Source organism: Anabrus simplex, chromosome 2, assembly GCF_040414725.1.
Source record: "Anabrus simplex isolate iqAnaSimp1 chromosome 2, ASM4041472v1, whole genome shotgun sequence".
NCBI classification, from domain to species: Eukaryota; Metazoa; Arthropoda; class Insecta; order Orthoptera; family Tettigoniidae; genus Anabrus; species Anabrus simplex.
Genome location: NC_090266.1, coordinates 402404525 through 402430133, shown reverse-complemented (window position 1 = coordinate 402430133; position 25609 = coordinate 402404525).

Genomic DNA, 25609 nt, shown 5'->3' with positions numbered 1-25609 from the left:
CATTTCAACCTCTGATTCTTACCAACCTGCACCTCCTTCTTATTCTGTTTACTTCTCTGTTATAATTTCGTTGGCTTTCACCAATCCTTACCACATATAAAAGAACAGATCTGTTTTCACATTCTTCAGCAATTGCTTTAATCCCACCCCAGAGTCTGTTTACATTTTTATTTACTGCTTTCCACCGACTATAGTTACTTTTTGAAAACACCCTCATGCCTGTTTTATCAGCCATGTGGTACTGCCTAAGAGTTCTAATTTCAAGACCATCCCTAGTATCACATTTATTTTAACTACGACTAACGGAGTTTCGTAATCCTCAATACCATCTTTTACGTCGATTTCTCGATAGAGCTCATCTGGTTTTACCAGCACCACGTCCAAAATATTCTTCCATCTAGTTGGATCCGTCACTTTCTGAATCAGCTGTCCTTCCTATATTAATTTATTTGCGATTTGCTTATCATGCTTCCTGTCTTTCGCATTGTCTTCCCAATTGACGTTTGGCAAATTGAGATCACCCTCTACAATTACGTTCCTTTCCATATCGTTTCCCACACAGCCGATTATCTTACCAAATAATTCCGAATCAGCGTCAGCGTTACCCTTTCCCGGTCTGTACACTCCAAGTGTTTTTGCGGGTAATAAACAATACTTCTTCTCATATAATGTACTGTTATAACATTAGTACACGAGTAGCCTGCAATGCATGGTGTCATGTTTGTACACACAACTTAACTTTCACTTTTTGCTCATTTATATGATCAAATGTATCAAAAATCTGTTGGCAATGTGTTGTAACACATCTAATGTCCCTGTAATATTTGTTCAAGTCAGAGTTGTGTGTGCAAGTGAATCCGTGCACTATAGGGTTAGGGGCAAGCGTCTTATTTTAAGGAAGTCCCATATTTCTCGAACCGATCACAAAATTGCTAAAACATGTGTATTCTATTGTTTAAGTAGTCATAATAATATGCTATCAATTAAAATGGAATACATATTTTGAAACAAGAATTGAGCTTTAATGGTTTTGGATGAGTGGTCTGGTGAAAACATATTCCTACCCTAAGAAAGTTTCAAAAATCGTAAGGAAACGTATAATAATTGGCACATGGAACGTAACCATTATAGGGAATTATAGTACTTTTAAAGAATTACATCTTTTTGGTCTGGGTTGCTCATGGTATTCGACAGTATCCAACTAATGCAATGCACGTGGAGGAAATACGAAAACAATTTCTGAAATGGGAATAGCAATCTCTGAACAGACATTTCTCATTTGTGTCAACCATCGAAATCCATCCATTTGCATCATAAACTAGAAAATTTTGCTAGCAACATGGCAAGTATTAATTGGGGTAATAGAAACCGATTTCCCGAGATCGAGAATAATACACATTTCCTTGTGAGAAAAAAACCCTCAAATTGCATTCTTTTGTTCAGTCGCTCAGAAAAAGGAAAGAATGAGCGCTTGGTATTGTATAAGTTCCTCACACGTACATTTTTCAGTAACAATTGAACCTACAGGTATACAGTAACTTTGTTGTAGTACCCATAGATTTGTATATATGTGGGATATTATTTATATTTGATTATATTAATTCGATAAAATATTAAATGCAAGGAACACACAATAACTTGCGCTCATTCTTCCTTGATTTTTACTGACCCTAAAGGACAAACGATAGAATTCTTCCTTAGTCTAATATAAAAGTTATGATGTTTGGAGAAATTTTAGATCCATCGGACTCCAGCGCACCCACGCGGCTAGCAAGCTGATCTACTGATCTGTGTACTGGAGTGTTGAGGTTGAAGTGTCATGGAAAGTGATATGATTACATAGTTTTCTCATCAGGTATACGGAAGGAGATGCGCGTAGTGCAATAAACTTTCCCCATAACAAATACCTTGCTGAATTATTCTGAAGGAAGTGCCTTGAACAAGGGATTTTCTTCCGTCATCCTAACAGGATATTATAAGAATTTTCAAGTAAGCCTTAATGAAATATGCTTCTCGATTATCAACAAGTAAACATATCTAAGAGGATGTTCGTTCAACGAAGCTGAGGTGAAATTATATATATTTGCGTAATTAGGCTTTCTGAATGTACTTTAGAGCCACAGCATGTGCTTCAATTTTCAGGGACAGACTTAACGTGCAAATAGCAGAAGATATCATCTATTGAAAGAATATGTCAATAATTTGCACAATGACTAGCAATTCCTTGTTTGGATGTTAATTTGTATTCATGAGATGGTGGACGCGAACCAAAAGTAACTTCCCATTTACACTTTACACGCAAGTACCAGGTTGTACCTTAAGGCAACGGCCACTTTCTTCCAGTCTCAGCCGTTTCTCCAAGCCGTCATGGCTCAAAATTCTCTGTGTTGGTGCTACGTTTGACTGTTAATAAATGAAAAAATAGGTACGATGTAATGATTTACAAACTAGCTAATTATCATGGAATACTATCCCAACTTTATTTCATATAACAAACACATTTGCGTAGGTTTTGGGGAAGCCAGAACTAAAGATCTGCGTATCCCAAATGATCAACCTGAATCCAAGAAGCCGAAATCCTCAAACAGAAAATAAAGGGTCAGTTAACGGACAGCTCCTGGCAGAATTTAGGAACACAGTGTCAACAACAGAAGAAACTGACTGGCTGAATAAAATCTGCAATGGTTTGGGAAAGAGGTGTCAACGTAAGTCAGAAGGAAGTTGTTTGCCGTCAAAAGGTAGATGTCTAAGCAGTTTTCTAATAGTGTCAGTTTATCTCATGTATTACAAGGCTAATTCTATTAGGAATTGATTAGAATGACTTAAGTAAAAAAGTAGCTCTTAGATTTTTTTTACAGTGAACGCCTTACTTCAAATTCTGTCTCTTTAAAATGAATACGTAAAGTGGACATTTCAGTTGAAACATTCTTTAAATAAGACCATAGTAGGTACATTGTACGTTTATGTACGACTGAGCTGTGAAGTCATAAATGTGTAAACTGCAAATAAATTGAAACACAAGGCATCAACATATTCTACCCATACCGAGCTCGTTTATGCTTCTAAGCAGTTTCTTCTCTAGTAAGGTATGGATTGTGATTTTCATTCTACTGTAAATATGTATGCCATTTAAGTTTAACCCTAGACTGCAGGTGAATCTTTCAAATGCTGAAGTTATATTCCTCAATATACACCATGAAAATAAAATCATATCTGCAATCACATATTGATCCTAATAAATCCATATTATACCCCTTTCAGACCTGAAAGAAAACTGGAGGTGTGAATTTTTGTTTGTATGTCAAGAACTGACTAAAATGCTCCTCAATACACATATTAATAGTTTATTTTACAAAATAAAAACTAACATCCGAAAAACAGGACCCACACAATTGTGCGTATCAAAATTCAAAACCTCGTTGTATCACGTACGATGGTGTAGCTTCAAAATTTACGTTCACTAACCAAAGTACACACTTCATTGAATATATTCCGGTATTCAGTAAAGCTTCTAGATTAATATAAACGCAGTAAATAAATACTTACTTTCGGCACTACTGCTTCCTGCCATCTCGCCGATCAACTGTGCTTTTTAAACTCTTCTTCCTTCGCCCTGGCGGTCAAGCGCATACTAAAATCAATTGAAATACACGCCACGTGTCCTGCACAATCACTGCAGTCCGGTGTAGCGCCGAAAAAGCATCAAATACGGTCAGGGATAACTAAAATACGAACCCGCACAATTGTGCGTACTCGGTCTGAAAGGGATACACTAGTAGAAAGCTGTAAGGCTGATATACATGAAGATGACAGAAAAAAACGAAAAATATTGTCACGATTTCCAACTATCGTAAAATGCAATCTTGCATTTCCTTAACAAAGGGAATTGATAAAATATTTTGCTCTAAAAAATAATTACAGATAAATAATTTATTCCTGAGATATGATATTCTGAAACACTCAAGTATGTTCTCAGATATTACCCCGCAGTTCTCCTCTTTTCATCCTGGATGCTAAATAAAACGCGTTTTTTTAATCGAAACGGATTTTGTGTTATTTTCACGAATTTCAAACCTACAGATTTTGTTTTAATGGATCAGTTTCTTTTCTTCCTGCGTTGTGATCAAAGTTTTTATAACAATCTACACATATATCAAGTGTTCACACTTATCCCTTCTCTGGTTCTCGCAAATATTGGCGTACTGCCTATAATAACATAAGCTGCACCGACTTGAACCTCATTCTGGTTATCGGAAATTCCCATTACTTCCGAGGCACCTTGTAATTCGCTGTCACTTCCACTACTTTTAGCAATAACTTTCTCGTCGGAATTAACAAAATAATCACTGTGACAATCTTTACTGCCACTAAGATCTTCAAAAATTAAGCGCTTGATTTCAGAGTCGTCAACGAAGCGGGCTGTCATATTGATTCTTAGAACATATTAAAGTACTTTTATTTCCAAAGCTTAATAAACTTCTTCAGACCACTGATTGCTTTCAAATAAATTCAAAAGTGAAGACAAAGGTATCATTATTCAGGTAGTATCTATATTAGTGCCACATGATGTCCAGTTATAAACCTACGGCTGAAGACCGACGCCGTCTCTCAGAAAGGCTATCACATTTGACGAAACAATGAACCGTCTTCCAGAAAGACGGTACGAAGTCCTAGCGTTCATTCAGGAAGATCTATTTATCGGTACAGTGCGGGGGTTAGAGTAGTAACTTTTTACACATAAGCAGGTAGTAAGCCAAATAGAATGAATATTGTACTGTAGGCTATATACAGGGTATCTTGGATTGAAATCCTTTCAAAACTTTTGAAAACATGCAGCCGTCAAATAGTAACTTTCACCCTTTTCAGCGTCTTAAATTAGATAGTGAACATGTGTGAACTGTGTCGAATATCATATTACATGAAGGCTTGAAGAAAAACACCATCATAAGTAGCTTAACGGGCACCTCTTTAACGAAATCATGGTTGATATTGATAACACAATTTAACTGTAAATTTTACATTAATTGAACATGTGTAAGTACCATGGAAGTACTTAATTAATCATCCCAGTTGATATTCTCTCGAACAGAAAATCAGTCATTCCGTACCTTGAGAGACAGTAATTTCAGCTATTGGATAAGCCAAGTCCTCAAAGCAGAAATTCATCCCTTTTCATGAAAAGACCACCTGCGCGCCTGCTGCTTCTAGGCATTTCGATTTACTGCCCGACGAAGCCAATCTCTCATCCGCTATTATACATCTCTGCAAGCTTAATGTGTTGTTATTTACGTCATCAGTCTGCACACCAGTTAATTCACTAGTCCATGCCTCCGCTATGCTGCACTAAGCGTTTCATTTCCACATAATTAGCAGACCAATGTCTGCTCTAATCTGGTTAGCATATTGTAGCCTTAAACTGTCTCTGAAGTTTCCACCCCGATCTATTCCTTCACTACCGAATTAATTAAGCATCTATGACATCGATAATTGGAAAAATGTCACTTGACGCTAACGGAATGTTTGATATACTCAGGAGAAATTTTACCCAATATGTTAGTAAGTAATGCCTTTCTTGGAATTGTCATTGTTACCATGACCTGAGGTGATATCAAATCCAGAAAAATACTAATGTAGTTTAGTCAAGACTTTTATATGGCTTGAACTGAAAACATCTATTCAAAGTTGGTTTACCATGATTTTGAAACATTAAACATTTTATGGAGTCAACGTGCATGATTCAGGTAGCAGTTACTATCGGAAAAATCACTTAATGTTAGAACCGTAGAACATCGAATTCCACAGCTTCCTAGTAATAGCATAGATTACCCTCGGCCACAAAATATGAAGATCACTGAACTGTTCACTGTTCAGTCTCAGTGAGATACATTTCCTCCTGAAGATTCGAATTCCTAGCTCCTCTCCCTCTACATGAATGTATTTGTCCCAATTTTTTCCCTTGAATTATGATCTTTCCTACTTAAAAAAACATTCAAATTTATTCGTCCTCTATTATCATTCCACACCATCTTTCCACTGATAGCTCGGAACAAACCACTTAGTCGAGCAGCTCGTATCCTTTCTCCCAAGTCTTCTCAGCCCAAACTTTTCAACATTTCCGTAACGCTGTTTTTTGTTGGTAATCAGCCAGATGAAATCCTGCTGCTTTCTTTGGATTTTATCCAGTTCTTGAATCAAGTAACCCTGGTGAGGGTCCCACACGTTGGAAACACACTCTAGTTAGTGTTTTACAAGAGACTTATATGCCCACTCCTCTACAACCTTACTAAAACCACGAATTACCCTCATAACTATGTTCAGAGAGCTGCACACTTTATATACATTCCCGTTTATGTGTTTACGCCAATGAAGATCTTTCCTTATTTTAACACCTAGGTGCTTACAGTGAACCCCATAAAGAACGTTCACTACACCAACGCAGTAATTAAAACTGAGTGAACTTCTTCTATTTGTGAAACTCACAACCTGACTTTTAACACCATTTTTCATCATACCATTGCCAGCTGTCCATCTCACAACATAGTCGAGGTAGTTTTTACAATTGCTCAAAATCAGTTAGTTCATTTGGATGCCGTTATGCATCAGTAGACTAAGCGCCATTTGACGAAAATTGAGATTTTAGCGCCATCTTGTAGAGGAAGGCTTGAACTATTTATAAAAAATTCCCCACTGCATTACAAGAGGCCGTTAGTTGTTAATAAACAGAAAACCTAAGCGACAAAGCGGGAATCAGTAAAAATGTATATTGCATCAGTAGACTATGCGACGTTCCAGTTTGCATCAGTGGACCAAGCGCCACATTCCTCACATTGCGCGCGGATGACAGCGAAGGAGCCCGCGTTTTCGATAGTGCTGACATTTTTACGTGGTGATACACTGAGTAGTTTATCAAGTGACGAAGTTAAGCGATGTATCAAGTACTCCCAAAAGTAAGGAGAAGGACAATGCTACTTATGCAGCTTGCTAAGAAGGTTGAGTCTGAGAAGCACTCTCTAGAATTTGATGGTGAATCTAAATAAGTCAAGACAGAGACGACCACGGGAAAGTAGAGTTCCCTTTCACCAGGCATTAATACCATTTTGGCCAAAAGGGAAACCTATTATCTCTGAAGCCAAACTAAGAGACTTTGGTTCGCTGATGCACCTAATACCTGCAGATGCCAAACAATTTTACCAGAATCTTCAAGCAGATTCAGACATCGTGGATGACGTAGATAGGTTTAATGGATATCCTGATTTCGAGATTGAATGAACTGAGAGCAACAATATTATTACCTATCCAGTGATTTGTGTGTATTTATGGGAGAAAACATCTTTAATCACATTTTCTGTCTCAAGCAGAACAAAACAAGGCTTAAAAATATCACGTCAATACTGTACTCTCAGAACATAATAGGCCCATCGTGAAGGAAAATCCATTCAAAAATTGTACAGTCTACAAGGGCTCATGTCTTACAAATGTATTTGACTCAGATAAGTTGAAATTCCTCAAATCAGTAAGTCGTTATAGCAACGACTTTAGAGAATAGCTTTCCTTCTAGAATTTCTCCATCTAAAACTTGAATAATGTACCGGAGTTGTGGCGCGGCTCGTGGTGGATCAAGCACGTAGCGGGCCTTTTCAGACAGTAGGAGATTCAGTTTTTAACTGTGGCTGCCGCCACGTTGTATTTTTTGAAGTTTTACTCAGTAGATACTCAACAGTTGAGGGGTTTTGGTGTAGCATAGTGATACATTATTCGCACTTGAGAAAAACCTTAAATTGCATCAGTAGACTAAGCGCCATTTCTTCAAGAAAATCTATGTAGTGCGAGTATAAAAATGTTGAAATTTGGTGAGAAGGTACAATCTATTATCCTACAACACCAGTAATACCATATTTAGTAAAATTATGTTCGCTCGAATTTACACATAGAACCAAATTTAAACGCGATTATCTCGCAACCAACTTTTGGCGCTTGGTCTAGTGATGCATAACGGCATCCATTTATTACTCTATACAGTTATAACATCATCCGCAAAGAAATACTTATCTCTTATTCCATTTCTTTACTCATATCATGTATTTATAAGTCCAATAATACTTCGTTAAGGAATTCCCCTCTTAATGATTACGGGATCAAAAAATGCTTCACCTACTCTAATTCTCCGAGTATTATTTTCTAGGAATATAGCCACCTATTTCCTGGTCTAGTCCAGTTGTACTCACTTTTGCCGGTAGTCTTCCATGGTCTACACTGCCAAAGGCCTTAGTTAGATCAATCTTGATATAGTCCATTTGACCTCCGAAATCTGAGACATCTGCTATATCTTGCTGGAATCCTATAAGTTGAGCTTCAGAGGAATAACCTTCCTTAAGCACGAATTGCCTTCTCTTGAACCAGTTATTGGTCTTGCAAAAATGTCCAATAATACCAGATTTATTTATTTATTTAGCGTATGGCTAGTGATACAGCGTCTATTGTTATAAGACCTACACTATATACGTATGTCCAAATTGTTTATATAGCCTATAGCCTCTGGAGTCGCAAAAGCAAAGTCACAAGCACTGCCATTGTATTTTCTAGTCCTGCATTCTTTGATGATGTGCTTCACTGTCTGTTGTGTAGCGCCACAGTCACACTCAGGCGTTGGGATTCTGTTCCACTTGTAGTGGAAGGCTGCACAGTTCCCGTGGTTTGTTCGGATCCTGTTCATTGCGGACCATAGTCTACGAGGGAGGTTGAAACCAGGTGGCGGCGTCTTCTACACAGAAGGCATTGTCGGGCAGTATTTGCCGTTGAGTCTCTTCTGCCATTCATCTGAAGTTTGGTAGTTGCTGTTACACAAGTTCATGGCATCTCTAGTTGGTGGTTTTCTGGAACGCCTTCGCGAACAGGCGACCAGACGTAAAGTTTTACCTCCTGGTCTAGATACAGTACAGAATTACGATGAATATGACGAGAAATAATGTCCAAAGTTCTAATGTAACACATATCAAACTGAATGACCTGCAATTTTCGGCTTTATCTTTATCACCCTTCCCTTTATACACAGGAGCTATTATAGCAACTGTAGATTCATTTGGTTTATCTCCTTCATGCAAACAGTAATCAAATAATTACTTCATGTAAAGTTCTTAATACTGTCATCGTACCACAAGTTGGTATATTGCCGACATTACTTCACATATCTCGTAAAATGCACCGGCTGAAGCAACGTAATATTCCCTCGTTTGGGGCGTAACTTCGAGTTATTGAAAGGTGACGTTTCACATAAACGTAGGACAGTTATGTGCATCCGCTTATGCATAAATGGGAAATATGTTGATATTTTCTCGTATGTTCTTTGCTTCATTAGTTGCAAACATAGTGTTTAAAAAATAACGACAGAAAGTCAACAGCCAATATTTATATGATACTAACCCTCAAAGAGCCTCCTTGGTTCAGACGGCAGCGCGTCGGCCTCTCACCGCTGGGTACCGTGGTTCAAATCCTGGTCACTCCATGTGAGATTTGTGCTGGACAAAGCCGAGGTGGGACAGGTTTCTTCCGGGTACTTTGGTTTTCCCTGTCATCTTTCATTCCAGAAACAGTCTACAATATCGTTTCATAGCATTTATCAGTCATTAATAAATAACTTTGGGTTTGGCGACCCCATTGTACTACTAGTGTATATATGGTTCATTCATTACATCTCTGATCCAGTCAATGACTGGAAAATCTGTTGTAGGTTTTCATTTTCACTAACCCTCAAAAACCTTCTGTGACGTGCATTCTCGTACGCCTAAATGGAAAGCATGTCGATATCGACTCAAATGTTCTTCCTTCAATACAGGCAAACTATGTCTTCTAAAACATAACAACAGAAAGTCAACAGCCTATACGTATACGATACAAACTCTCAAGAATTTCCTGTGATGTGCATCCAATTCTGTCTAAATGGAAAGTACATAGATACTGACTCGTATTTTCTTCCTTCATTATATGCAAAGTATGCTTTTTAATTACCCAGAGAAATTCAACTGCCAACGCCATCTCCCAAAAGTAGAAGCCCTTCTGGTGGCGATGATCGTTGAGTTGTCTAGCCTACATGATCTGACACTGTGGTTAAGCGGTTCGAATCCCATTGGTGAAAGGATTTTCACCAGCAGGATGTAGCCCCACAGGGTGGGAGAGGTAATTGCATACAATTTCTAATCACCAGATTGCCTGCCAAAAGGCTGTATTTTGTTCCAAACATCACCGTAATTTCCATTCGGTGTGTGCGCGTATGACACTGACTATGATTCGTAATTCGGATTTGGAACTAAAGCATTGAGCAGAACCCTTGGTATAATTCGACAGGAGTATGCTCTGTGCCATAACCGGGTTTCACCCAGTCCCTAGATCATCATTGTCATCATCATCATCATCCTAGCACAGGTGGCCCGTGGACACCAAATAGAAAGACTTGTACCAGGCCAGACGAACATGTCCTCTGACACTAACGGAACTTAGGGCTTGCAATAAATGAATCATAGAAATAATAATTTACTGAGATTTCGTTTCAGTAAACTTGAAGGAATTATGTTAATTAAGTTAATATGTGCATTGCCCGAAGAAATATCATAAGATAATATTATTAGTGGTTATTTACTTGTTTTGCAATCAATCAATCAATCAATCAATCAATCAATCAATCAATCAATCAATCAATCAATCAATCAATCAATCAATCAATCAATCAATCAATCAATCAATCAATCAATCAATCAATCAATCAATCAATCAATCAATCAATCAACCAATCAATCAATCAATCAGTCAATCAATCAATCAATCAATCAATCAATCAATCGATCAATCAATCAGTCAATCAATCGGCCAATCAGTCAATCAAGCAAGCAATCTGATTGCATTACGACTGTTGCCCAAGTGACAGATACCCTATCAATCAATTCTTTTTCAATTACATCAAAGAAGTTGGATGGCAGAGCTTATATGACACCTAACTTACGGTTTAGAAACCTTCCAGTTAATGGGTTTAAAACTCTGTCTTTCCTGATCACAAACACTGTATTTAGATGTTTCTTCAAAGATATCCGCGCCTGTTGCCATTTCTCTATGGATTCAGTACTTTTGAAACTGTCTGTTGGCACAGGCCAGAGCAAATTGCAGCTTCAACGAAAGTATCAGTCTTATTTACGACTGTGACAGTATGAGAGCTGTTGAGGTATGGCTCGTGCTGAATAATGACATTCAGATCACAACTAATGCATCGGAGTCTTATAAGAGGAGCTGTTCATGGGGGGCAGTTGTGCAGTAGTAGCACTTCATGGGTCAGTGAGGAAAGCAATCACGAACTACCTCACCCCTCATCTTGCCTCATACGCCTCATTTTGCTGCCACAGTTTGTTTGTACGATTTCCCTATAACCGCATAAATTCTGGTGTTGCTATTTGAGTATCCAACTAGACTATTGGTCGATGTGGTTGAGGAACTACCAGCCAGAGAGAGAGATATAAAGAACCCGAGCTTTTTCATCGTGTGATACCGTTAGGGCTTTAATTTATAACAATTCTGGGCCGATGACTTCGATGTTAGGCCCCTTTAAACTACAAGCATCAGCATCATCCTCATCATCATCATAATTTGTAACAATTTTAAATTAATATGAGTAAATTAATATAAGTAGCCTAGTACCCTTCGGTCAATTAGTTTAATAAGGGGCATCAACAGTCTATCAGTAATCACCATTGACGATTTCAATGAGAAAAACGTCGGCTCCGCCGTGTAGGGGTAGCATGCCTGCGTCTTACCTGGAGGCCCTGGGTTCGATTCCCTGCCAGGTGAGGGACTTTTACCTGAAACAGTGGGCTGGTTCGAGGTCCACTCAGTCTACGTGATTGAGGTGCTATATGACGGTGAGATGGCTTCCCGGTCTAGAAAGTCAAGAATAACGGCCGAGAGGATTCGTCGTACCGACTACACGACACCGCATAAAGTGCAGGCCTTCGGGATGAGCTGCGGTCGCTTGGTAGGCCATGGCACTTTGGAGCTCTTGAGCCACGGGGTTTGCTTTGGTTTTGTAGGTGATGTACACTCTGTGTTCTCCTAAGAAGCTCTTACTTGATAATCACCAATCGTTGCCAGTGACGATAGTCCAGTGGTTACTAGTTGCTCTGAAACTAGCATGTTACACGTAAATAGTACATGACAAATAGTTAATTGCATGTTTATAATAAACTTTAAGTTACAGGACGTTACGCTAAACAATAAGAAATAAAAACATATTTCAAAATTTCTGTGGGAAGAATAGTAGAGTGTGAACCTCCAGGAAATTTACTGTTGAATCATTTTAGTTAGCCTATATTTATATCTAGCAAGATAACCGTGCTTCGCTACTGTTTTCAACTGAAAGTTATTATTAAAAATTTTACATTTTGGAGAGACTACTGTCAGCTGAGCCTGTAAAATACTCCCTCAGTTCGTACGTCAAACGTTGTTTGGGCGAATTATTTTTTAATTTCTGATTTAATACTCATTTGAAACCCACACGGAAGAACTTAAATGTTTTAAGACTTACCTTATTTAACTTCTAGGATATAAAGGCGACCAACCTCTGAAATTTTGATTGTGTACGTCGAACTGTAATAGAAGAATTTATACTTTGGTAGGGGTGAATGTTTTAAAATAGTTATTAACATCGAGGGTATAGAAGACCACCCTTCGTAAAAAAATTAGATCGTGCCTTAAACGGTTTCGGAGCTACCATCTAAACACCTTACGCGAGAAATATTTTTAGGTTTACGATATGTTACACCTAGGATATAAAGGAAGACACTTCTCGTAGCATTACAACTTTACCGGGCGAGTTGGCCGTGCGCGTAGAGGCTCGCAGCTGTGGGCTTGCATCCGGGAGATAGTAGGTTCGAATCCCACTATCGGCAGCCCTGAAAATGGTTTTCTGTGGTTTCCCATTTTCACACCAGGCAAATGCTGGGGCTGTACCTTAATTAAGGCCACGGCCGCTTCCTTCCAACTCCTAGGCCTTTCCTATCCCATCGTCGCCATAAGACCTATCTGTGTCGGTGCGACGTAAAGCCCCTAGCATTACAACTTTGTACATCAAACTGTATTGAAGGGATGAATATTTTTTTAAGGAGCTAACCCCATTTAACACTTTAGGGGTAGAACGTTAAATATTGTTTTCTATTTCACACCTAGGATTTAAAATACAGTATATACTGCGCCCAAAATTCTACCTTGCTGAAATTTCAACTAAAAGGTGAAGTGCACCCATATTTTTATTGCAAGCTTATCTCGCTTTCCGTGGCATGGCAACTCACAGCGGGAAGCAGCCCACCGAACATCGAACGAGGTCGGTACAGCTGCGTATACGATAACATCAATATATTACGGCCAGTATACGGGTTGTTATGCACATTTCGGGTTATTTGAATATCTGGCGTGGTGAAGTAGTGGTACCAAGGTCTAACACTACGTACCCCTTGGTCTATGTTTAAACAAATAGTATGACGACTGGTGCCCTTATATGTGTACGGAGTTCCCAGTGTCAGTGCCTTTCTTTGTACCGCGCTCTTGTGATTCTCTGAATTTTGAAATGTCTGATGCTATGAAGCAAATTATCGGCATTTTTTAATTCAGGCTCCATAAAACTGCGGCTAAAACCTATTGAATGCTATAGGTTTCATTTTAGGGAAGTAGAAGAAGAAGAAGAAGTCGCAGGGGCCAAATGAGGGAATTGGTGGACGAGTGTGATGTGGACTGGTGGTCCGGTTGGAGTACCTCACAATGGACGAGGTGGGTTTGTCCCGTTGTTCCACATGTCAGACCGTTCGCGCCTCACATCACTTCTAAAAACGTTTTAATGAAACTTCTCGCTTACAGTGTTCTGCGTTGCAACTAACTCCTTATGCGCAAATTGCAAATGCCAACAAAAATTATTAGGATCAATTGGACTTTCCTGCGAACTTTTGCGCTCTCTTCTTCTTTAGCCTTGGTAATAAAAAGCCTCGCTGTCGACTCATACTTCTTGACTAATTCTGTTTATCCCGTCCTGGTTAATTGAGTCTCTTCCGTACTAGGTATTACACTCCCTAACAACTGGCTTAATCTCATCGTCCAAATCTGTTAACACTTTTTCGTTAATATTTTGCTACATGTGTAATTGTTTTATACAATGTACGTTATGAAAGCCAGGTCATTCCTTGAAATGCTGGGAATTCAACGATTTAGGAGATATTGCCGATTGCTACGGGCTGTTCAGCAACCGCATTCATCATTTTCTTTACCTACGTACACGACTTTTAACGATCCTTTCACCACATCTATACTGTTGGATATTAAAATTGCTACACCTTGAAGTTCGCATGCAATAACCGTCAATGTTGTATCAAAGGTACAACATGCTGGGGTATACAGATGATTAGCATTTCAGCGCAGTTAGGAGTAACGCCATCCACAGTCTGGATAAAAGGGAAGGTTACAAAGTGACTTTCTCCATTGCGAGTCCCATTCGAAAAGTGATTGTGTAAAGGTCGTGTAAGGAGGAATAACATCTACCAGCACGTATCGGAATTTAACCGTGGCAGGCCCGCGGCCTACCGGAATTACTGTGGTTTATCGTTCCACGATAATGCTGCTTGATTTTGTCGGGGTCCCCTGACTGTCATGCGAATATGGATTCTATGGATCGAGTAGGGCCATAGAGAATGTCATATAGAGTCTTAGCGGGCCCGGCCACTAACGTCCGACAGGACAAACATGTTGTCCGCGCGGCCTCATGGGGTCGTACAGCTACGTTACGTACACTGAGTCTGGAACTTGGCTCCTTTGCAGACCAAGTGTCCATACGGACAGTGCGATGACGTAGGCAGCAGCGCAGACTGTCAGCGCGGCGACCAATGCCGCGGGTTCCATTGACACAACAATAGAGGCAGACGCGAGTGCAGTGGTGCGTTGAATGACGAGCTTAGACACAGGAGTGGCGTCACGTCGTCTTTTCAGATGAATTCCGATTCTGCGTACAGCATCAAGATGGTCGAGTCTATGTGCAGAGGCGTCGGTGTGAACGAAAGTTTCCACCTTATTTTCTTCACTGTCATACGGGTTCAGCACTTGAAGTGATCTGGGTGCAATTGCGTAGACATGCCAGTCATCACTTGTTCTCATAGCCGGTAACTTCGGACAGTCGCGGTTACATTGCTTACGTCGTAGTTCCGTGGCCTTGCCCTATTTTGGAGCCCTCCCTGACGCTACATTTCCAAAGGACAATTCATGACCGCAGTGAGATTCCAGTGTAGTCTTCTGAAGCTCCTCCTATGGACTTTTGTGACTCTCGACTACTGAAAAGGGTACAGGGAAACAGGGGTCTTCGTACTACAGAAGGCCTATAGGAAGGCCATAAGGAGGATTATGAAAAGACATAAGTACAGTAATTCACTCAGCCACATGCAATGAACAACTAAACAGCAACAGCTCAGCAGTATTCAGCAGCCGGACGGCACTCACAACAGCGATGTTTTTACAATTTGCTTTACTGCGCACCGACACAGATATATCTTATTGAGACGATGGGATAGGAATGTGCTAGGAGTGGGATGGAAGCAGCCGTGGCCTTAATTAATGCACAGCTCAACCATTTGCCTGGTGTGAAAATGGGAAAACTGCCGACAGTGGGCTTGAAACCCACTGCAAGCTCACTGCTTTGCGCCCCTAAGAGCACAGCCCACTCGCTCGGTAAGCAGTGAATATTAACACACCTTCACACTCACAAAAACTGCTTCGATCACTGACTCACAGCCGTCCTCTCTACACACACACACACACACACACACACACACACACACACACACACACACACACACACAAACACACACAAAATACACTCAGGTGGTACAGTCTTCGGTTGCGCACACTGTCTTCAGTTCAGCTACTCGCTGGTAACTCCGACACAACAGCACCTCCTCCTCCAGGCCTCGGTGGGACTCTAGCGACAACCAACACCTCTGACGCTCTCAGCCCAGCCACCGAACCCCAACACACTGACTCCACCAAGGAGTCCTACACTGACGCCGAGTCCAGCACAAACTCTCTCTGTCCGCGGGCAGCCTCAATTTTTATAGTTCGAGCGATATGCACTAGAATATTCGCGCTCTGGCCAGAGACGGAATATTCTTGTTGCATCTCCAAGAAACACTCAGGTAAGCCAGCCAACGAGAACAATACACAGAAATGCCAGCCACGCCCTCCAGGCCGCTGGGAACTCCTCGGTTGGCTAACTCACTAGTCCCTTCGAGGAGTACCGAAAGGGACTACTACGGGCATGGAACGTAACAGTATGGTATAATACTACTTTCCTATATATTTTAAAACATCATGAAATTTACACTAGGGAACTCAACGTGATGGTGTGTATAAAAGCGTCAAAATGTGTTTTCTGTTTTCTAGCCATTTAAAGACTCGCTTTCAATAATATGTTTCCACTGATGCTCCAACAGGGAAGAGCCAGGAATGGGGAGGTTTCAACCGCGTTCTTAAATTTGTTACTGCTATAATTTTTTTAAGGATTGAAAGTGGAAAACAACTGAAAACTATATTTAGACCTGTTGATGTGTTTTGAAACGGAATTTCCCCCTATGTTTACAGCTATAAGACCTGTGCAATGTTTGTTCTAAATTTGTTAACGAATTAGCACGAAAAGCAATGTTTTCTAAATAATAGTTTAAAACAACAAAAGAACTGCACAATATTAAAAACTGTTTCAATGATGTAATCATGGTGCACTAAATGCTTACTGGATTAGACAGATGATTTGTCAGTAGCCTCACATATTTCAGATTTCGGCAGTTGTAATGTCGTCAAAAGAGCCGACTAATTGTATCCAAATACCTCCTGACTTCCGCAAAAAATCGTTAGTGAATATCCTTTCATGTACATACATGCTGTAACTTGAATAGCGTTAACGTATTCCTCGAAGGCTATTGCTAAATGCCCGGTATTTATGCTCAAATTTAGTGATGATTCTGCTCCTGAAATAGATTTCATGCAAATTGCAGTGTACACTACCGTAATTTTTATGAATACTCTTACATTTAAAGGTCATTAACTGACTTGAATCGTTCAGTGTTTTCACATACCATGTCTGCATCGATCTTAAGTGTTGATCATTTCTCATTACAGAAATGAGACAATAAGGGAATAAAGATTGATGAAGTTTGTTGCAAAATTCACGTCACCGGTAGTGATAAGAGATATGCTTACTTGATAAAGGAGTGGGGTTTATTTTCACTCTATTCATTTTTTCACTACTGTAGACGTTTTAAGTCATTTAATTGCAATATGTCATGTACGATCAGAAAAGCTCATACTCTATACTCTTGGAACTCTTGCAGGAGTTGGCATATCTACTGTAGCTTGTAGATTAAACGTAATGGACTGAATCCTCTTACTTTCATACTGAACTCAAACGATTTTATGCTGCTTATTTTGCGAAATATCAGCAAGTAAACTGATGTTTCCCATCCAGTTTAAATTTTAGTATGAAATGCAATACCTATAATCAACTAAAGCTTATTGATTAATGTGCATAAATAGGCTTGAGGAAGGAAGTGTTTGATTGAAAATACATTATTCCTGGTTGAGACACAAGATAGAATTTTTCTTATGATACCACTAAATTTCAAAAATCTGCTTTTCAATTTTAGATTAATATTTTACCCATAGTTCGGTATATTTACATGGGAGTTACTGAAGAGCTAAGTTTGGTACATTTGTTATTCCAGTACTCAAAGTACGGTACCTTTCGAAAGAGATGATTAGCTGTACTCTGCACACGCTTCTTCACATGACGTCTACTTCAAAAAGAGAAATTGAAATGAAATACGAGTGACTGGCTGCTAGCAACCTCTTAAGTGTCCTCGGACAGGCCAGGGGGTCACTGTATAAGTATGTCACGCTTAGTAGATCACTAGAAGTAGATTGCCTATCTCCTTGCCAATCATCCTGTAGTGAACAGCACGCACGCAGCATACTTATCTAAATTGTTATCATACCCATGTTAATTATAAGATAGCTTGGTATTCAATATTTCAACTTGCTTTTAATACGGGATTAAGTTTGCATTAATTTTATAACATACCATTAATATAGCCTTGTAAATTAGAGATGTCTTTAATTGATCATTTTCCTAACACTGACGTTACTCACTTGAAGTAGAGCAAGAAGTATAATGGGAAGAAAGAGAAGAATAAGACGTGTACAATCAGGTGACCTGTTACAGATGTAGCAGCAGAAAATTGAGAGAGATGCATGAACGAAGCATGAAGTAAAAGATGAAAAATATATAAAGAAAATCCAAAATGGTATGTATTTAAATACGACGACAGATCATAAAATAAGTTTCACTTCCCAGTTATGGCCATTTATTACACCACCTATACAACAGCAACACTAATATAACGGCATACACTGTAACGTCACTTTTCCACATAGTTTCCAAGAGACTGCAGACATTTCTGCGAACGCACAACCAACTTGTCGATGCCGGATACATAGAAATTTCCTCCAGCGTTCTGCAACCACACGGATACAGCAGCCTTCACCTCCTCATCGGTCTGAAAACGTCGACCACCGAGCTCCGTTTTGACCTTACCGAACAGATGAAAGTCACATGGCGCTAGGTCGGGACTGTAGGGTGGATGTTGCCAGACCTCCCACTTGAAACGCTGCAGCAGTTCTCTCGTTTGGCGGGATTTGTGAGGTTTTGCGTTATCGTGCAACAAAATCACACCGGCGCTCAATTTCCCCCCGGGCTTCTCTACAATCGCTTTATGGAACCTGTGCAACGTTTGACAATACGACGCTACGTTGATCGCCGTTCCTTCCGTCATGAATTCCACGTGCAGCAAACCCTCCATGTCAAAGAACACTGTCGCCATAACCTTACCGGCTGAAGGTTGAACCTCGGCCTTCTTTCGTTGTGGTGATGAGGGGTGCACCCATTCCACTGATGTTCGCTTCGTTTCAGGTGTGAAGTGTTGGATCCACATATCGTCGCCTGTGACAATTCGCCGCAGAAACCCGTTGCCGTCTGCAGCATAGCGTTGCAAAAATGCCAGGAACGATTGGAAACGTCCCTTGTGCTCATCGGTGAGAAGATGTGGGACCCATCTTTGACACAGCTTACGATATCCAAGGTCCTCGTGAAGAATGGCGAACACACTGCCATACGACATGTTCAGCTGCGTAGCGATTTCTCTCAGTTCCTTGCATTGTCACTATTGACCTTTGCACGGGTCCTGGACGTTGCGAGCCTGCCTTCGCGATAGTTGTCCGTGATATCCGTGCGTCCGGCTTCGAATTGCTGACACCACTTTACGATACCTTGCTGGGAAATGGCCCGCTCCCCATACACAGCACTAATTTCACGATGAATGTCTGTGCAATTCTTCCTTTTAGCCCATAGGAATCGGATTGTCGCACGCATCTCATATTTGGAGTGAACGTCAGTTGACGCACCATTGCATTTGGCCGCTATTCACACAATACTAGACGAGACACCACAGCGACCTGACTAACGGACGTGTGGGCAGTGTCTGTCCCTTTCTCCGCTGTGCCCACGTTTGCGACTCACAGCGCGCTGCTGCGGCGCGTTATTGCAACTAACCATTTAATCCACCTACGTATCTCCCTACTCGTTTCATTTATGTCTGAGCATCGTGATCCAAGAGCTTTGGTAAAGGGATGGATGAGCTGATATCTTTCCCGATAGTTTTCTATTTATCCGAGCGGAAATTCTCTATGGGAATCCAATAGTTCAAGAATCTGTTTGACCCATCATTTCATGGTAGATTCTCGTTATTTGTCCTTGGACAGTTCATTTTTTCCAATTTTTCATTGTTCCTTCTCCTAATGTGACCAGAGGATTGTAGTATTTTTGGTTCTACAAGATTGAAAAGACGGTATTTCACCTTCTCTTGCTGGACGACGGAATATTTATTCTTTTAGTTGTCCATAGTATTAGGGTATGCGTGCATTAAGTCACATAACTAACACTACTTGTACAGAGAGAGACTCGAGCGTGGCAAACACAATCATAACAGCCTCAAAGATCATAGATGGAACTAATAGCGCAGCCATATTTAAAGACAGCTTAATGAACTTTCAGCATCAAAGCAGCGATATCCAAGCAACAAGCCGTATAATTGAATGTGCACAGCTGTTAAGTGTGTATAATTTGGCCACTCTCAGCTAAATATTAATGTGACTTTAATATAAAATGTTTCGTTCATAATTAGTTATCAATGGTCATATTTTCATTGGCAAGGACAATGACTGCGCTTAACTAATGACCGCTCGCTGCTGCCACCTATGGGTGAGAAGTGTATTACTTCACCTACATTAAAACCTCGTTCCAATTTCATTAGAAATAATTAGATCGGTAACCTATATTATTATCCTAATCACCTTCCTCAGACAAAATCAGTTTCACATGTAAAAATAACATAGATTAATCCAAATCAATTATGTTAAAGATATCTCTTTTAACAGTAAATGATCCAATTTTGAACTCTTTAAATGCCAAATCGTACATTAATTTTTTTCTCCATTTTAAAACTTTGTCACTTAGGAAATCTATAGGTATAGGGAAGCATAATATAAAATTTATATAAAATGAAAGTATTCCATTTTATTCATTATTTCCGGTATCGTTCCTGTGCTGGCCCCGATTACACTTAATAATAATAATAGGCTACTTTCTCGTTTAACGAGTATCAGACGAGTCCACTATGACCCTGTTCATACTTTTGATCGGCAGTGCGATGACGCCCTACAGAAAGGTGTACGGTGTAACAGTCCTCACACAACTGTGGTTTGCTAGATGAACTCTTTATGGCAAATTCTGATAAACATGACTGTAATTCACCAAATAATTATGTACAACTCCATAACTTAATGATGACTTTCAAAACTGTAGAGTCTGTAAGTGGTATTTGTATTTGACAGCATAGAATTTAGAGGTGTTCCTGGACTTGTATAAGGCCAGTGTCACCAGGTATACAAATAAAAAATCGGTAGATTGTACGTGATCATTTCGGGAGTTTTTATGAAAATTTCGGTAGTTTCTCGAGCACTGAAAGATTGTAATATAATTTCATTAAAGAATGCAACAGTCATTTGAAGGTGTGAGAAAAATATACAATTTCACTCACCCGTACTCTCTGGCGATGCTATGCTTCTTCTTCTTCTTCATATTCTTCCTCTACTTCTTCTCTTCCACTCTTCCTGTGGATGTAATTATTCATCAGGCGTAGAAATTGTGCGCCAATTTCAAAGTCGTAGCAGGATACAGATTTTGTATTCTATATGCGGGTCGGTGATTTCCCTTCGAATGATGCAGTCAAGCGTGAGTCTTGAGTTCAATAACAGAGGACAGATTACGCAATTCGAGCCTAAAATGAATGCGGGAAATTACCAAACAATTGATGGTATCGATAAAACGTCACGCAGTGAGAAGAGGAAAGAGTTTTTCGGCACAAACGTGAGACGAGGAAAGTGTTTTCCGGTACAAATATATTATGCACCATTAATCATTATTATTCACTTTTCTTAAATTTGGATTAAAAGAAATTTCGGGAGATTGTTTGTTTTTTCGTTTTTTGGTAAGTAGCCAAAAAATCGCGAGATCAGAAATTTCGTGAGACAAGTAGAAATCCACTCATACCTTAGCTGTTGTTAGTGCTGGGATTTCTCCTTCAGCATCATACAACACAGGTCACCATATCTGTAATACAATTGCTTTACCCTATTAGCAACCTTTGACTTCCACTTTCCTCTCATCACTTCGAATGTTTCTTCATGTGAGAAATTATGTTAATGGAGAGCAAAACCTTAATATTAACATCGATGTACATCCGAGGTCAAGTATAATGAATACGGATCATCACGACGAACTAATTTCTGTTGTTTTTCTTTATGAATTGTGAAATGAACTATTAATCTAATAATAATGTAATTGTTGCTACGTCCCTGAAATCTATCGAAGGACGTACTGCTTCCAGAGTATATGAATAATTGTGGAGAAACGCTGGACCAAAATGAACAGGTTATCGTGGATAGAATTGCCCCCATCTCTATTTTTAAACTGCACATTTAACAGCTAAATTAAGTTAATTATACTTCAAAACACTTTTTATGTCTTAACAAGTTCCGCCGTTACCAGTTTTCCAACCTCCTAAATGTCAGTAGACATAATAGTACTTCGCCAGTCTTTATAAATATTTCTTTAATAAATCTCTACTTATATGGAAATATATTTTTATATTTCTCAACAAAAATGATGGCAATTAAAATCACTTTACAATTTTTTGGTCTTTAAATAAAATAAAATGAATGTTTTCGTCAGAAGACTTTAAGATATTTCTGTAATTGCTTATATGTAACTTAGCTATGAATGTTTTGGGATTTTCTGATCTCTTTTAGCTCTGGGTTGGACTGAAGAGAATTCAGACTTTAAGATCAAGCAACGCTAATATTAGCCCCAATAATGCTGAAAAATAGTACTGTTAGCTGAATTATTGTGCGCATTTAAATTCATAGCCTAGTTTAATGAAATGTTATCTATGTTTGGGTCACTAGATTGGTTTGATTTTGCTTTCCATGCCACTCTCTTGTGTGCTCTAACGTTTTGACCTCTACGCAACTACTATATCCTTCATCTACTCTGATTTGTTTGTCATATTGTGCCTTGTTCTACCTCTTCCACTCATATCGCCTACACTTTTCTCAGTACTAACGAGTAACAAGTTCAGGGTGAGTAAGCATGTGTCGTGTCATTCTGTTCCTCTGGTGAAATTTAGCCATATCATTTTTCTCCCACCAATTTGAGTCAATAACTATTCACAAGTTTCTATCTCCCCGTATTATTTTAGCATTATTCAGTAACACCATTCAAAATTACTCATTTGCCTTTTTGACTGAGCGAGTTTGTGTCCGTGTTTCACTACCATACAAGACACATCCTTCTAGCCAAAGGCGGAGGCCACTACATAATATCCCGCGTCAAACGGTCTGATTCAAAGAAGGGCAGTAAAGATATACATTTCATATTTGAGATATATTCTCTCTTTTTTCTGAAAACTTACTTCATACAACATGTAAAGGCACTGATCATAAAGGACAAAAATTTATTAACATATACAATGAATCCCACCTAGAATCTCTTAAACAATGGCACAATATGACAAAGGAAGTACTCCTGATTTTTAATCAATTATTCTGTCTGGGGGGACGGCTCATGGGAATCGTACTTACGTCTTGGAGCTTCGGACTAGTCATCCCCCTTTTTGAAACCCATTTTTCACAAATGTGATGTCACACATCAGGTTTTAAACATTATATTCAGCATTGAGATTTGAAGTCAGGAGAATTCGCAATGCAATACTTACAAAAACCAATGACAAGTTTCGTTCTATAGGTATAACAACATTATGTCGAAAATCGGATGGCACTTCTCCTGTATCATGCAACTTGCACTCCATATAGAATAACCTAACCATGTTTAAGTCTGTCAGTAACTGAGGCATCGTTCCAGCTGCCTTGTTACTACTTAGGTCTCTCAGATATCTGTTGAATTATGACCTCAAAATTGGGTCTTCCATTTCATCAGCAGCAAAAAACTCCTTTTGTTCCAGAACGTTATCATTTACTTCTTTCCCCTGATAAAATTGTTGAATATTGTTACAAATAAAACACCTTATGTTTTATCACTCTAATTTATTTCGGGATGAACCAATAAATGCACGCGCATACATATATATGCACGGTTCTATTCAACTATGAATGATTATACTCAAAATTTGCTGGCTATTTACAAGTGTCCGACAGCAGGACTCCAGCTCGGTAGTCTTTAACTGATAATTCCGACTGACAGACCAATCACTGCGCAGTTGCATGCAGAAAGCTAGGTTTGAACACAGACTACTGGCCACACAACAAGAGATGACTGTCCCTTGGTTAGACTCCATAGACAATCCACTAATTCACACAGTCACACACAGTGAACAGCTAAACACTGACAAATATACAGTAACATGCGCAACAGTGCGAAACAGCAATATAATACTCCTCACAACAACGTCCATTGACACTGTTCCAATTACACTCGCTGTACCTGCTTCAGTCACTGACTACGGTGGTCCTCAGTCCACATAAGTACACACACACAACACAAATACACTGTACTCCGTACTCCATCCCTCACCGGACGATACCCTGACGGCAGCCAACAACCGTCTTCGGTTCAACTACTCACTTAACACCCCGACGCAACAATCACAATTTCTCGTTCAGACTCCGGTGAAATACGAGTGACAGCGAACACCCCTGTCGCCCTAAGCCCGGCCACCGAACCTCAACACACCGATCCCAACTCCGACCCAACAGTGAGTCCAACACTGAGCCCAACACCGACTCCACCACGGTGTCCCACACTGACTCTAACAACGACTAACAGTCCGGTGCTAGCCTCCATTTTTATTGCTCGGGTTATGTTTACCGAAATATTCGCGATATGGCTGGAGACGGAACATTCTCGTTGCGTCTCCCAGAATCCAACCGAAGAGAACAATATACGGAAAGGCCGGCCCTCTCTCCCTGTCGTCTGACTCTCTAGCCCCATCCCCATCCACAGGTCTGGCACCTAACAATATATTCATTCCCGCCTTCTGTATACCTTCTTTACCGAGCTTGATAGCTGCAGTCGCTTAAGTGAGGCCAGTATCAAGTATTCGGGAAATATTAGCTTCGAATCCCACTGTCGGCAGCCCTGAAGATGGTTTTCCGTGGTTTCCCATTTTCACACCAGGCAAATGCTGGGGCTGTACCTTACTTAAGGCCACGGCCGCTTCCTTCCCACTCCTAGCCCTTTCCTGTCCCATCTTCGTCAAAAGACCTATCTGTGTCAGTGCGACGTAAAGCAACTAGCAAAATATATATATACAGAGTGTTAGGTGTATACGTGCAGATATTTATTGTAGCAATAGAGAACGATGTGACGAACCACTATATATCAAACTTTTAGTAATCCTCGGAAGTTATTTTCGAGAGCAAAGGGGTACGATGTTTTTAGAATAGGTAGTATGCCTTGTTCTTGTGAATGAATAGCTTTCCTTTGATAACAGGCAAGTCACGCGCCATCCCTGCCAAACTGGTTTCCGTTCTGTTTATGTTTAAGAGCAAATGGACTACTGTGACAGCTGAGCGCTCCCTATTCAATGCCACGAGATGTTACGTAATATACTTGCCAAACTGGTTTTATGTTTACGAGCAACTGACCTACGGTAACAGCTGAAGGCTACCAGTCTACAACATGTTACGTTACATTATCGCCAGACTGGTTTGATGTTGTTAGTATTTAGTTTCCGTCTTAGGGGTTTCAGACAACACTAGTTATCGGTTTCGGACCCTGGAGATGTATTGAATTCTCAGCGTTAATACTGGTTCATTTGCTGTTACGTCCTTTAGGGGATAGGGATATCTGTGGTCGTCAGCCCTGTGGTCTAGTGAGTATGGAAATGACCTGAAAACCTGTGTCGGTGCGCGACCTGTA